The sequence below is a fragment of the Cyprinodon tularosa genome, unplaced genomic scaffold, assembly GCF_016077235.1.
Source record: "Cyprinodon tularosa strain WSP-4 unplaced genomic scaffold, ASM1607723v1 ctg634, whole genome shotgun sequence".
NCBI classification, from domain to species: domain Eukaryota; kingdom Metazoa; phylum Chordata; class Actinopteri; order Cyprinodontiformes; family Cyprinodontidae; genus Cyprinodon; species Cyprinodon tularosa.
Window position 1 is genome coordinate 878,616 of NW_024039379.1, and position 14,089 is coordinate 892,704.

Below are 14,089 nucleotides of genomic sequence, written 5' to 3' on the forward strand. Positions count from 1 at the left end.
AGAAAGAAAAAAGGAAAAGGAGAGATCAATAATGTTTCATAGAAAGGAAGATGATGAGTACGTAGGGCCCTATTCTGACCTGCTACATCAAATACATAATCTCCCACAAATGGGAGGTGCTGCCGCTGCAGCCGATCCCTCAGCTCCGCCACTCACGGGGGATCCTCCACAATATACTCCCCCACAGCATATACCTCCTCCAGAAGGATCATTGAAAACAGCCCCTCTTCAAGCAGCTTCTCCACAAGCTAATACCTCCCAGGGATATGCTACTAGGTCCAAAGGGTCCGTAGGAGATTGGTCAAAAACTTTAGCGACAACATTTAGTGACATTCTGTCCCCACAGGCACTCCGAGTGATGCCTGTAAAACAGGAAGGTGTAGGAGAAGTCCTTACGCTTCCTTTAATAGAATTACCAAACCCCTTAGCGGGCCAGGTTGAAGGAAATAACCGACAACCAGCCACAATAATGGTATATAGAACCTGGACACAGGAAGATGTTAGAAAAGCAGTAGAAGGAATTCCCCCTCCAAAGGAGGATGTAGAAGAATGCATAATTCAAATGGAAAATCTGAGAAAATCTTACCATTTAAATGGTGCAGAGGTTCAGCAAGTCTGGATGTGCCAATTAGGATCAGAATGGCACCATGTTAAAGGGAATTTTGTGCCAACTACAAACGCTGATCCTCCTACCCCTTTGCAACCAGACTCCACAGACTTAGGAACAGCAGTTGAGCATTTGATTAATCGTATCAGGGCCAGATATCAGAAGAAAGCAAATTATACAGAGATAGGGAGATGCAAGCAAAAGCAGGACGAGTCTTTCGATGAATACAGGGTAAGGATGGAAAAAACATTCAGGGCACATAGTGGACTGCTCTTTAATGACAATGATGATGGGGCATTTAAACAGCAGTTGAAGAATGCACTGCATGCAGGATCATTACCAGAAATCAAAGGATGGGTTGAGCGCCACCACATAGACATGAGTGGTGGAACGCTCCAACAATATCTAAATCACGCCCTGCATGCAGAGAAAGTCATAAAAAGTAAAAAGAATAAAAGTAAAGAATCCACTGTGTTTTATCAGGAGGAGGAGGACACTGTGTTTTATCAGCAGTCCAGAGGTAGAGGCCGAGGCAGAGGCCGTGGAAGGGGAAGAGGTTTTGGATCACGCTCAACTGATAATTCCAGAGTGTGTTGGTCATGTGGAAAAGAAGGCCACATGGCTAGGCACTGTCGAAGCAACCCACAAAATGCAGGGAGCTCAGCATGACTAGATGAGCAGCCATTTTCTATTAGAGAGAAAGAGGATGAAAATATGGATGTCTTAAACCTAGAAGATTTGTTTTTTGAAGAAAAATATAGACCTGAAATAGTCCTCATGGTCCAGGGCACTCCTGTGAAGTTTTTGTGCGATACAGGAGCATGCAGGACCACTGTAAAAGAAACCATACTACATGCACCCTTAAGTTCAAATTACTCAATAGTGCGTGCGACCCAAGGTGTCACAAAAAAGGTTCCAGAGACTGAGCCGTTGTGGTTCAGAGACCCTGAAGGAAAATCATGTCAGCTGCCTGTTTTACTGTTGCCTGAATGTCCAGTTAACCTATTGGGCAGAGATGGCCTGGTGGCGCTTTCCCTAGCCATCATGCCAACTCCAAAAGGCTTGAAAATCATCAGACAAAAATCTGAAGAAGTGTTTGTTCTCAGGGGAACTGGAAGCCCAAAATACTACTACGCCTTAGATGTTCCGAATAAACCCCCCACGTCCACTGGAGCTTATCTTATGGAGGAAGGTAAACAGGCAGTCAGGAATGTACAAGATCAAATGCCTCCTGATGATCTGCATGTAACCATGTGGTATAGAGGCCAACCAGATGCCCAGTATAAGCAACAGCTAGATAAAGCTACCCCTGAAAAAATCACAGTCTCTTATGTTTACTCTGATGTGGAGTCTAGCTCCGCAGCAGCAGTACTCCTTCCATCATCTTTGCTTCCCTTGTTCCACCAACATTGGAAGCCACACATTTCCTTATGTAAGGCAAAACAGGACAAATGGCAAGACCTGGGGAGATTGGTTGAGAGAGGGGAACGAGCCTGCGATTGGGTAGCAACCTCTGTGAACACATGGTACAGTGCATCAACAGAACTGACAAAGAAAGCTTTGTTCTGGACAGTAACTGTTCAGGCGGGAGTCCATTTAGATGAGGAACAACAGTGACAGATATATTTCACAGAAGCAGAGGAAACACTGCTGAAGCAGGTTCCAGCTAAATTGTGGTCTCAAGGACCTACAGATGTAGGCCTAGTTAAGAAAGCATTACCTGTGATAATAAGACCTAAAACAGAACACCGTCCTAGGGTAAGACAGTATCCATTGAAACCAGATGCTGTAGCTGGCATAGAGCCAGTCATTGAAGATTTAAAGAAAGCAGGAGTGTTGGTGGAATGTGCAGATTCTCCCTGTAACACACCAATATTTCCTGTTAAAAAGGCACCCCCATCAACAGGATGGCGAATGGTTCAGGACTTACAAGCAGTGAACAATGCAGTAATACAGAGATCACCATGTGTTGCAGACCCTCACACATTATTGAATTCCCTAAATCCTCAAGCTAAATATTTCACAGTAGTGGACATTAGCAATGCTTTTTTCTCTGTTCCAGTACATAAAGACAGTCGGTACTGGTTTGCTTTCACCTTTAAAGGGAAACGATATACATATACGCGTTTACCCCAGGGATACTGTGAAAGTCCTACGATATATTCCCAAGTGATCTCTTCCAGCTTGTCCTCCTTTGAACCACCTAGACAAAGCCAACTATTAACATATGTTGATGACATTTTGATAGCATCTGAGACTAAAGAAGGTTGTGAAATTGATACAATCGCATTACTGAAACATTTGGCAGATGAAGGCCATAAAGTTAGCAAAAACAAGCTACAATTTTGCCAAAAACGTGTAAAATACTTAGGACATCAATTAAGTGCTGGCGGCAGAACCATAATGGAAGAAAGAAAAGCAGCAATACTGCATGCGCCTAAGCCACTTACAAAGAAACAAATGATGTCCTTCTTAGGACTCACTAATTATTGCAGAAGCTGGGTACCAAATTATGCAGAAATAACTGCACCGTTAAACTTACTTATGTATAAAGAGGAACTGAAAATGTCAGACAACCTAAAATGGACATCTGAAGCAGAAGCGGCCTTCTGTAACATTAAGCAGGCTATGGTGAGCAGTTGCACGTTAGCACTCCCAGACTATGAAAAAGAATTTGTACAAATGGTGGACTGTAAAGGTCATTTTATGACCTCGGTCTTAACTCAAATGCATGGGAATAAATTACGGCCAATAGCATACTATTCTACTAAATTAGATGCTGTAGCATGTGCACTTCCACACTGTGTGCGAGCAGTGATAGCTGCTTCATTGGCAGTAACGTCCAGTGCTGACATAGTATTATTCCATCCACTGACATTAAAAGTTCCCCACTCGGTGTCTGCTTTGCTTTTACAAACTAAAATGACTTTTCTATCCCCAGCCAGACACCTCTCATGCATGTCTTTACTTCTGTCACAGCCGCATTTGAAAATAGAACGCTGCACGGTGCTGAACCCAGCAACACTTATCCCCACACCAGATGATGGGGAATCTCATGATTGTGAGGCTCTGGCTGAACAAACTGCTAAAAGTAGGCCAGATTTGAAAGACACTCCTTTGTCAGAAGGAGAAACATTATTTGTTGATGGATCCTCTAAAAAAGATGAAAAAGGGAAAACAAGAACTGGTTATGCTGTAGTGACACATACCGCTGTGCTAAAAGCGGAAGCTTTACCACAACATTACTCTGCACAAGCAGCAGAACTGATTGCTCTTACTGAAGCATGCAAATTGATGAAAGACAAAATAGTAACTATCTGGACAGATAGTCAATATGCTTATGCTACAACACATACCTTTGCACAACATTGGAAAAACAGAGGCATGATAACATCAACCGGGAAACTAGTGACCCATGCCAATTTACTGAAAGAACTTTTACAAGCAGTACAGCTGCCAAAGCAGCTGGCAATATGCAAATGTGCGGCCCACACATCGGGAAAAGATGCTGTTTCAAAAGGGAATTCCTTTGCAGATAAAATAGCAAAAGAAGCTGCTTTAAAAGAAATAACAGTATTAACATTAACAGACAATTCACTAAAAGACGACATCTTACAAGACATGCAGCAGCAAGCTCCTAAACAGGAACAAGAACAATGGAAAAGCAAAGGAGCACGATTAAAGGAGGGGATTTACACCTGACCAGAAAATAAACCAATCCTTCCAAAAAACTTATACAAATGGGCAGCTATATTGACCCATGGTAAAACTCATGTGTCAACCGGAGGGATGGTAGGATTGGTAAACCAAACATATACGACCTATGGTTTTAATGCTTATTCAAAAAATTTTTGTAGAGCATGCTTAATATGTGCAAAGCACAATGCTCAGGGGAACCTAAGGCCTAAAAGAGGACAATTCCCAAAGCCAAACTACCCCTTTCAACATATACATATGGATTTTATAGAACTAAGCCCTAGTGAAGGTAAAAAGTTCTGTTTAGTAATAGTTGACTCGTTTTCTAAATGGGTAGAACTGTTTCCTACAAAACATCCAGATGCACTAACAGTCGCAAAAGCATTATGCAAAGACATAATTCCCCGTTATGGGATTCCAGAGAAAATTTATAGTGATAATGGCACACATTTTGTAAATCAGATAATAACCAAAATAGGACAAGCCTTTCACATAGATTTGAAAAACCACTGTGCTTATCATCCACAAAGCGCAGGCCTTGTGGAAAGAACGAACGGATTCGTTAAAAACCGACTTAGGAAATGTATGGAAGAAACGGGAAGATCATGGACTCAATGTTTGGATTTAGTTAAACTACACATAAATATTACAAGTACGACCGGGTTGACCCCTTATGAAACAATATTTGGCAGACCATATAGACTTCCCTATTTTAATAATAGCTGGGAAACAGATGATGAAAGTACTCTAGCAGACTACATGAGAAAGATGCTGGAGCAACAAAAGCAACAGCTGAACCAAACTGACAGTGTCCCACCCTCTGTGTCTCCACAGGAAAACCAATTAGTTGAACCAGGTGATTGGGTCCTCATAAAGAGCATAAAGAGGAAACATTGGTATTCACCTAAGTGGGAAGGACCCTATCAGGTTTTGTTGACCACTCCAACTGCATTAAAAATAGCTGAAAGAAGCACATGGATCCACTTGTCACACTGCAAGAAAGTGATAGATAGATCAGATGAGTAATGTGTAAAATCACTTTCTTAATTATTCTGTGGAACCTTACCGTACTGCTTAGCACTCTAGTAATTCTACTGTGGTACCTGTTATAGAATACGCATTTGGTCTCCTTCACCGACCTTCAGAGGAAGTCCATCGTACAAAGGGGGTTGTATTTTTTAGCATACAACCATCTCAAACTGGTGAAGGTTCAACAACTCTGCCGAGAGGTCATAGGAAGTAGACCACTGTGTAAAAGATTACCCATAGGAAACTTTTTGAAGTTTGAACCTAGATGATGTTGCAACTTTTCATATTAGTTTTGTTTTTAGCTCTCACTCAGGGCAAGGATTCTTGTTGCCCCCATGAGCCAGCTATTTGTAAAAGGGACGTCTATCTCTGCTATAACTCTACTAGAGTAATCAGTGTAGTGACTATTCCTTTTCAAACATTCTCGCAAAGATTTAAAATTGACCCGGGAGATTGGCGAGGTTATGATTTCTACCTATATCCCCGTGTAGTTCAAAGAACTCAAAAGAGTTGGGGAGACGTTTTCAGAACCACTGGACAGTGGAAAAAAGGATCGTATGGATGGACATCTTTAGCTAAGAAATGGATGAGTAGAATATCAGGGTTCACTGTTAACCATGCCTCCAAAGTTTTCACTATGACAATAAACTCCACAGCAGAACCCCTTGAGAAGGAAGGCTGTTCTTCCTCATTTATATGTGCACGGTCTAGTGAAACCGATCCGTGTTGGACATTGTATCTGTGCTCTGCAAATGTTACACAAGAAGAAAATGAGATACAAGGGATTCTTACTTCTGCCCAAGGTGAACAGATAAAAATTCAAAATATTAATGACCCGCTTAAAACGGATGAACTGTTTCAAGTCACCACTGGAATCTCTGGGCAAACAAATAACTGGCTTTTAATGGCAGAACAAGCAGCTAAAACAGTGTCTAATGATTGTCTTGTGTGTATGGGAGCCAGACCGCTGTTACGTGTGGTTCCTGCCACCATAACTCCTCAATGTCTTCTAAATATAATGAATTATACAGTTCCAACTGATAATTGCACCTATTGGGATAAGATCTATCCCCTGACCACAGATGAGAAGAAAAAACCAATCTTTTTGAAGAAAGTGGCTGTGGCAAATTTCACCTGTGTAAACAGGACCGGAGTGGGCCCAAAATTGGGTACACTAAATGAAAAACAATGTGCAAGCATTTTACTGGTATCCACCTTTTTTAAACCTCAATCCCGCAGTGACATCTGGTGGTGGTGTGGAGATGACAGATTGTTTGACAGACTTCCATGCAACACCACTGGATTGTGTGCTGCAGTCACCTTGATTTTACCTGTTTCTATTACTTCACTCACAATGGATGAATTGTTAACGACTGTAAACAGTATTTTACCACATACATGGCATACTAGAAGAAGGAGGGCATCTGAAAATGCGTGGAGTCCAGATGACCCTACTTATATTGACAGTATTGGAGTACCCAGAGGTGTTCCAGATGAGTATAAACTAGTGAATCAAGTTTCTGCAGGATTTGAATCTTTCTTATGCTGGTGGTGTACTATAAATAAAAATGTAGACAGGATCAACTACATCCATTATAACGTCCAGAGGCTGGGAAATAAAACAGAACAAGGCTTCTCCGCCGTCCATGAACAATTGTCAGCTACCTCTCTGATGGCTTTCCAGAACCGTATTGCTGTTGACATGTTGTTAGCTGAAAAAGGTGGTGTGTGCTCTATTTTTGGAGATCAGTGTTGCACCTTTATTCCCAACAACACTGCTGCAGATGGCAGCCTCACAAAGGCCCTTGAAGGCCTTCGCTCTCTTAACAGCAAAATGAAAGACCATTCTGGAGTTGACACAAAAATGTGGGATGGATCTGGAGACATTTTTGGTAAATACAAACAACTGGTACTTTCTATTTTGATGTCTGTAGCTATATTTGCCGCCATCCTGACCTTATGTGGATGTTGTTGTATTCCATGTATTAGAGCGCTGCTAAATAGACTAATTACCACTGCAATACAACCCATGAAAACAGAAATGTATGCCCTTATGTCCACTGAGGAACACCTATCGGATGATGAAGACAGCGAAGAGGATGAATTCTCTTTACACTTTCCTGACTTTTATCCTAATCCCAACGACAATAACCCACCAGTTTAAAGTACCTCTGAGTGTACCCTTTACAGCTAAAAAAAGAAAAAAGAATGATTTCTTAGTTGAAAATCTGAAAAGAAGTAACTATTGAATGATAAAAATAAATAGCTTAAAGTGAATAAACAGGAGGGAAATGTTGGGTTAATTAATTGTACATAAGTTATTCTACTTTAATCATATTATACTTACACATTTTGTTATCTCTATCTTACTCATATTACAAAGAGTGTTAAAACATTTAGTTTTGTTTGCTGTGTCATTAATGTTTTTTAAGTCTGTGCAGGAGGGATGTTGACTGCGACTGCTGTTAACAGATGTCGTTAAGGGTGTGGAGGAGAATGGAGAACTGTGCAACTAGATAAGGAGAGGGGTTCTCCTTATCCTCTGATGTTGTATGATGTTGTACGAAAATTCTGGTTTCAACTGGGTTCTGTTCCCTCCCCCTTTAGCGGTTGAAACCACATTGTAATCAGGGCGTTTCTTCAATAAAGGGCTTGGAGAGCAGATACTGCTTCAGAGTGGGTTTGAAGTTGTAACTGAATGCAGTTTCTGATCCCCTCTCCTTGCAAGTAAAATATACTAAATTCTCTGTGTCATTCTTTGTGCAGGTTGCTGAATAAGGTGTTTGGTGTTTAAACCTAACAACCACCCTCTATGTAGAGATACAGCAGGAATCTTCTGCTCCAGCCGCAAAATTTTCATTCATTGTGAACTTACCTTTAGACCGATATTGATAAATACTGATAATTGAAAAAAAAAAAAAGTTTCGGCCAACTGATAAATCAGCCTATCTTTATTTCAGAGCCTTTAGTGAGATGGCCAAGTTAATATGGTGAATGCATTGGCATGTTAACCGCTGGAAAGATCCAACAAAAAGCTAGTGACACCTCCCTGGAGCTAGGCCTTTGGATGTGTGTATTTGGGGAGGGGTGCATGTGCATCTAATATGTAAAGGTCATGACTTCTTGGGTTGAGGTGTAAAATCTTTTCAATCTGGTCACTGTGTTATCCAAGAAGGAGCCAGAGTCTAAGCACTATGAGGGACATGTTCATGACTTTCTCTAAGGTTTTTGAAGTGGTTAAAAAGCTCCCTGTTGGTATGGCAACAGGAGTGAAGGAGATTAATCCTGACAGGCTGTGGGTTCTGGACCCTGTTGAGCTGCTTTTTTGGTACAGCTTCATGTATAAAATTATACTATTTACTCACTATTAAAGTGTTCACTCAGCCTGTTTCACCTCCAAAGCCACACAACTACCCTGTGTGAGGGTGTTTGTAGACAAGACATACCTTCTTCCCATAGCAAACCTGTTTTTTTTCTCAAGGTTTATTCATAACATTAATATTTAACCATAGTGTCTGTAATTTGACTCTGACGACTTTCCAGAATAGAACACCCTGTCTACTTTTAAGGCTAGGCTTAAAACTTTCCTTTTTGATAAAGCTTCTAGTTAGAGTGGCTCAGGTTATCCTGATCTATCTCTATAGTTCTGCTGCTATAGGCTTAGACTGCAGGAGGACATAGGGACCCCTTTTTCATCATTCTGCTTCATTCTATCTCTATTCTCCCACTCTGCAGAATCTGTTAGTTCAATCTCTAACGTTCTGCTCTCTCTGCTTTTTCTCATAGTAGCTTCATCTGGTCTGTTCCTGTTTGGCTGTGACTCCATCCTGGAGAGAAATATCAGCTGTGCTGCTGCCATCAACACCTTTGTTTCTAGATGTTGGAGCTTGGCCTGTTTTCCAGTGTAGTCCTGTTTCTCTGACTGTGACTAACTGGATGTGCTCTCTTCATCCTCTGACATGGGAGCTGGCTCGGAGCTCGTCTGCCTGGCTGTGTGTTTCCTGGACGGGGCCGCCTGTGGAGCTGGTTGACAGTTGCCTTTTGTATCTATGTTTCTTTTTCTATGTCTGCTTCTGTCTCCTTGAACCCCAGTGGGCCTCAGCAGATGGCCGCTCACACTGAGCCTGGTTCTGCTGGAGGTTTCTTCCTGTTCAAAGGGAGTTTTTCCTCTCCACTGTTGCTACAAGCATGCTTAGTGTGAGGGATTGCGGAAGAGTCAATGAGTCGATGCAATCAGCTGGTTTTCCTTAGATAGAAAACTTTGAATCAATCTGACTGGATGATCTGGTGAACTGGAAAGTGACCTGAGATGACATGATGTGAATTGGAGCTATAGAAATAAACTGAACTAAATATAAACATGGAAATTCAGATATAGAGCTGAGCTCAGGTTAAACACAGGTTGGAGTAGAAACATTTCAGACTGACACAGTTTCCATGGTTACAGCAGTTAGTTTCAGCTCACCTCTCTGAGGATGAAGGTCCAGAAGTCTTAAAATGAATAGGACGATCCATTGACTTGTTGCTCTTCAAGGACGCACAGCTGGACTCTGGTTCATGTTGGAGTTTCTTTCTTTTTGATATCCTAAGAGAAGAAAACTAATTAAAATATCCTCTGAGAAGTTTTGTTTTAAATACATTTTTTTATGTGACTGACTGTAAAAAAAGAGCTGTGAGAAAACAGAAGCAGAAAGATCATAAATAATTCATCTAAGAACTGATCCAATCCTCCATGTTCCTGATCATTGATCCTCCTGAATAAAGTCCAGCCTGGTTTGAAGAGCAGAAACAACAGTTTCTGAGACGAGGTGGTTTGAAATGACAGAGGACAGTTTGCTGATCTTAGTGCTGATCTCTGGCATGGAGAACAATCCTGATTTCTGTTTTTAGGAGCACTGACAGATCTGTTCAATCGAGTCACCATGTCACCCATGGAGGAGCCAGAGGCTGAATTGTGATGTGAATTGGCGCTATAGAAATAAACTGAATTGAAAAAACTGAATAACCAATAAATCAGATATTGTGATCATTGAAAACTACTCTTTAATGCTTTTCTGTCACACAAATAGAAACTTTCATTTTAAAATTATAACTTTTGAGCTTTCCTCGATTCATGTCAGATAATTTAAGGCAGATATTGCTCATATGACTGTCATGGCTTAAAGGATTAAGACAAAATAATTTCACATTGACTCCGTTTACTCAGATACAGCAGGTAGATCCAGCTCACCTCTCAGAGAATCGAGATCCAGAACGTTTGGACTTATTTGTAGGCTCCACTGAATCATCTCTGGGCTCTGGTTCATCTTTACCTTTCAGTTTTTTATTCATCCTGTCAAAAGAAATTAAACAAAACATCAAAACACATTTGAATAGATCAAACTGGTTGGTGTCACTCAGCTGGTTCTGCTGCTGGTCAGAAGGAACAGCAGCAGCTTCATGACCAGGTCTGTTTGGCCTGATATAGTGAACGCTGTGTGAAAAGGACTGAGGACAGTTAGAGATGAAGATCTCACCTCTGAGCTTCATCTTCCTCACTCTGAGTGGTTTTAGAGGGAGGGGCTCCCTCCTCTCTGTCCTCACACTGATCCATGCTGCTGAATCCACATCAGCTCACTCACTTTCTACCTGCAGAGGAAACAGGTCATTGATCTGAACATCAGCTCTGATAAAAATCTTCTGCTTTGATTGGCTCTTCTTCTCTGCTCTATACTAGATTTTTGATGGAGAATCACAATTTACAATAACGAAAACAGGATTATTTATCAGCAGGGAACATTTGGGCATAAATTAAAAGGTGCATAGTCCCCTTGACATGTTTTAAATCTATACCCCAGTAGCTCACAACTGTCATATAAAGTTTTTCCAAAAGATTAATGCCTCCTGGTGTTCTATTTGTTTTGTTAGGATTATTTTTATAATTCCTTCAAGTATTTGTTAAACCCTAATAATACCTGCCTTTTTTTCAAAGGAGTTTATCTTGTTGGGGCAAGATTTTAAAATGAAGCAGGAGTGTATGGACAGAGTGGGTTAAACTTAGAGAGCTCTGACACTATGTGTCCTTGTTCCAAAACACTGTATTATTTTGATATGGCTGGAGCCAGTGATGTTTCCACATTTTACAAACGTGTATAATGTAAGTGTGAAAAAGGCTGCCTGACAGTTTGATGTGTTGAGCCCTTTAAGGGACGGGGCTTAGGGCACCGCTGTGTAGCATGTAGATGAGGAAGGTGAGAGAAGGAAAAAGGAGCAATGGAGTTTACCGTTCTCAGTTTGTGGATTCTGTCCTGCTGTTGCAGTTTGTTGTCACCTTCCTTTTGATGTGTGTGCGTGAAATGCAAGTAAGTAATGTCAGAAGTCAGTGACATTGTTTGTTTAATGAAGTATTTCAGTTTGCTTCTAGTTTATGACATGTTTTATTTATGTGCACACTTAAGAGTTAAATAATGTGGTTTGCTTATTCATGCGGTGTATTTAGTTAGAAAAGAGATGTTTGTACTAATATTGCAGTTTATAATGTGAGATATCAGTTTAGTTATTTGTTAAGAATTATTCAGACAGTGATATTATATTTTTGTTGTCCTTCTAGAAAACCATACACATTGATATGGAAATTAATGAATAAACTGCAAGGACAAGTTTGACCTATTGGAGTACGACTCTGCTTTCTTGGGAGTTCTAACCGGACTCACCACAGCGATCTGAACTTTCCTACTAGCAATTAAAGTCCCTATTTTTCATTGGTCCTTCGAGCCGGATGGCAGATTGCTGTTTAAAGATGCAGAACCCAGAGTCAGAGACCATGGACACTCGACCCAAAAGGCGAACGTCAGTTCCTTCCTACCTATCAGATTATGACCTAAGTGGAGCTGGAGCTCAGAGTAGGTTCCGAACAGCAACTGCAGGGGAATTTTCAGTGGAGAAAATGGCACAAGAACGTCCAATTATCAGATCTCCATCACCGCCCATTAGCCAGAGCTTCGACTCGATGAACACGGGGGATGATGAGGAGCAAGAACGAGAGCTTAGTCAATCTATGGAGCAAGTCACTGAGAAGCAGCATACCAACCAAGTTTCTGAATTTAGTGCTGCTCTCCAAGAGATGCGCCAAGAAAATGCTGAGCTTCGTAAACAGTTTCCGAGCCTGATGGTTGCTATACAGTCCCAGCCAGCATCCCATCAGCCTCTGTTCCCACCTCCTCCATCTCAAAGTGTTTATAGTGGTGGTTATGGACATTACCAACCCCCTACCAATACTCCAGCATACCAGCAGCTGCACTATCCAACATACAGCTCACAAGGAAAACTGCACTCAGATTTAACTAAATCTAGATTTTCTCAAACATCCGGTGGTTTGCCTCATAGCCCGTACTACGCAGACACACCGCAGCAGTGCACATTTTCCTATCCACAGAGAAATTCTTCATTCTACCAAGCCCCTAGCTGTAATGAGTCACAAAGAGAGACCACATACAGAGGACCGAAGCCGACTATTCCCAGATTTACATCACCAGACCCCAGAGAGTTTGCACGCATGAAGATTGCCTTAGAGAATTTATTACCAGGTGATGCTACTGAAAGATACAAGTACCAGATCCTCACTGATCACCTCCAGTGTGAAGAAGCTTCACTTGTAGCAGACTCATACTGCAACTCAAGGCAACCTTACACTGACACAATGTTGGCTCTCACAAAGATGTATGGACAGCCTCACAAGCTTGCTGTACAACGTATTGCAGAATTAATGGATGGTCCAAATATACGTAGTGGTGATGTTAAGAGCTTTCGTCTGTTTGCCCTCAACGTGCGGTCACTAGTAGGCATGCTGGAACAACTAGGGGAAAGAGGTCAAATTGAGTTAGCCTGCGGCTCTCATGTTTCAAGGCTCTTAAGCAAACTTCCCTATGACCTCAATGCCAGCTTTAAGAGATTTATCCACCCCCTAAGAGTAGCCATCCCTACCCTCATTGACTTTGCTGATTGGCTAGAATATGAGCTAGAAATTCAGGAAGACAGCATGAACCCCCTACAGAGAGAGGAGTCGTTTAACAAGAAGCCTGAAGCCAAGCGCACTCCCAAGCCTTCAAGTAAAGCTGCTACTATCCTCCTGAGCACTGAAAAGTTCTCTGGAACAAATAGAGTAACAGCACCACCTGCATCTGGACACGCTGACAACAAGTCAAAGGAGAAGGTTACAGCCTACTGTCCCTATTGCGACAACGAAAAGCATTTCCTGAACAACTGTTCTAACTTTAAGACTTTGAGCAAAGAACAGAAGGTGACATGGATTAAAACAAATAATAAGTGTTGGCGTTGTGGACGTAATCACCAAGCGGCAAAGTGTACCCTTAGAGCTCCTTGCAAAACCTGTGGTAGGAGACATCTGTTAGTGCTGCATGAGGTGAATGAGAGAGCAGAGGTGGAACAAACATCAGTTCCACCTTCAGGTGAAAACTGCCTCGTTAACACTGCCAGCAAAATCGTGTATGTCGACCGGCAAGTCTACAACTGCAAGGTGCTACTGAAGATCAGTAAGGTACTCCTGAGAAATGGTGACAAGTCTCTTGAGACATATGCTGTTTTGGACGATGGATCGGAGCGGACAATCCTGCTTCAGTCTGCTGCCAAACAGTTAGGCCTTAAAGGAAGCAAGGAGGTGTTAGCTCTTCGTACAGTCAGACAGGAAGTGGAGAAGCTCCACGGGGCGGCTGTGTCTTTCACAATTTCCCCAGCAGCAAACCCTGACAAGGTGTACGG

At 41.7% G+C, this 14,089-nt stretch overlaps 1 pseudogene; it reads right to left on the bottom strand.

Annotated features, from left to right (window-relative positions):
* Positions 1-14,089, bottom strand: part of LOC119798741 — a 171,762-nt pseudogene that overhangs the window by 43,670 nt on the left and 114,003 nt on the right.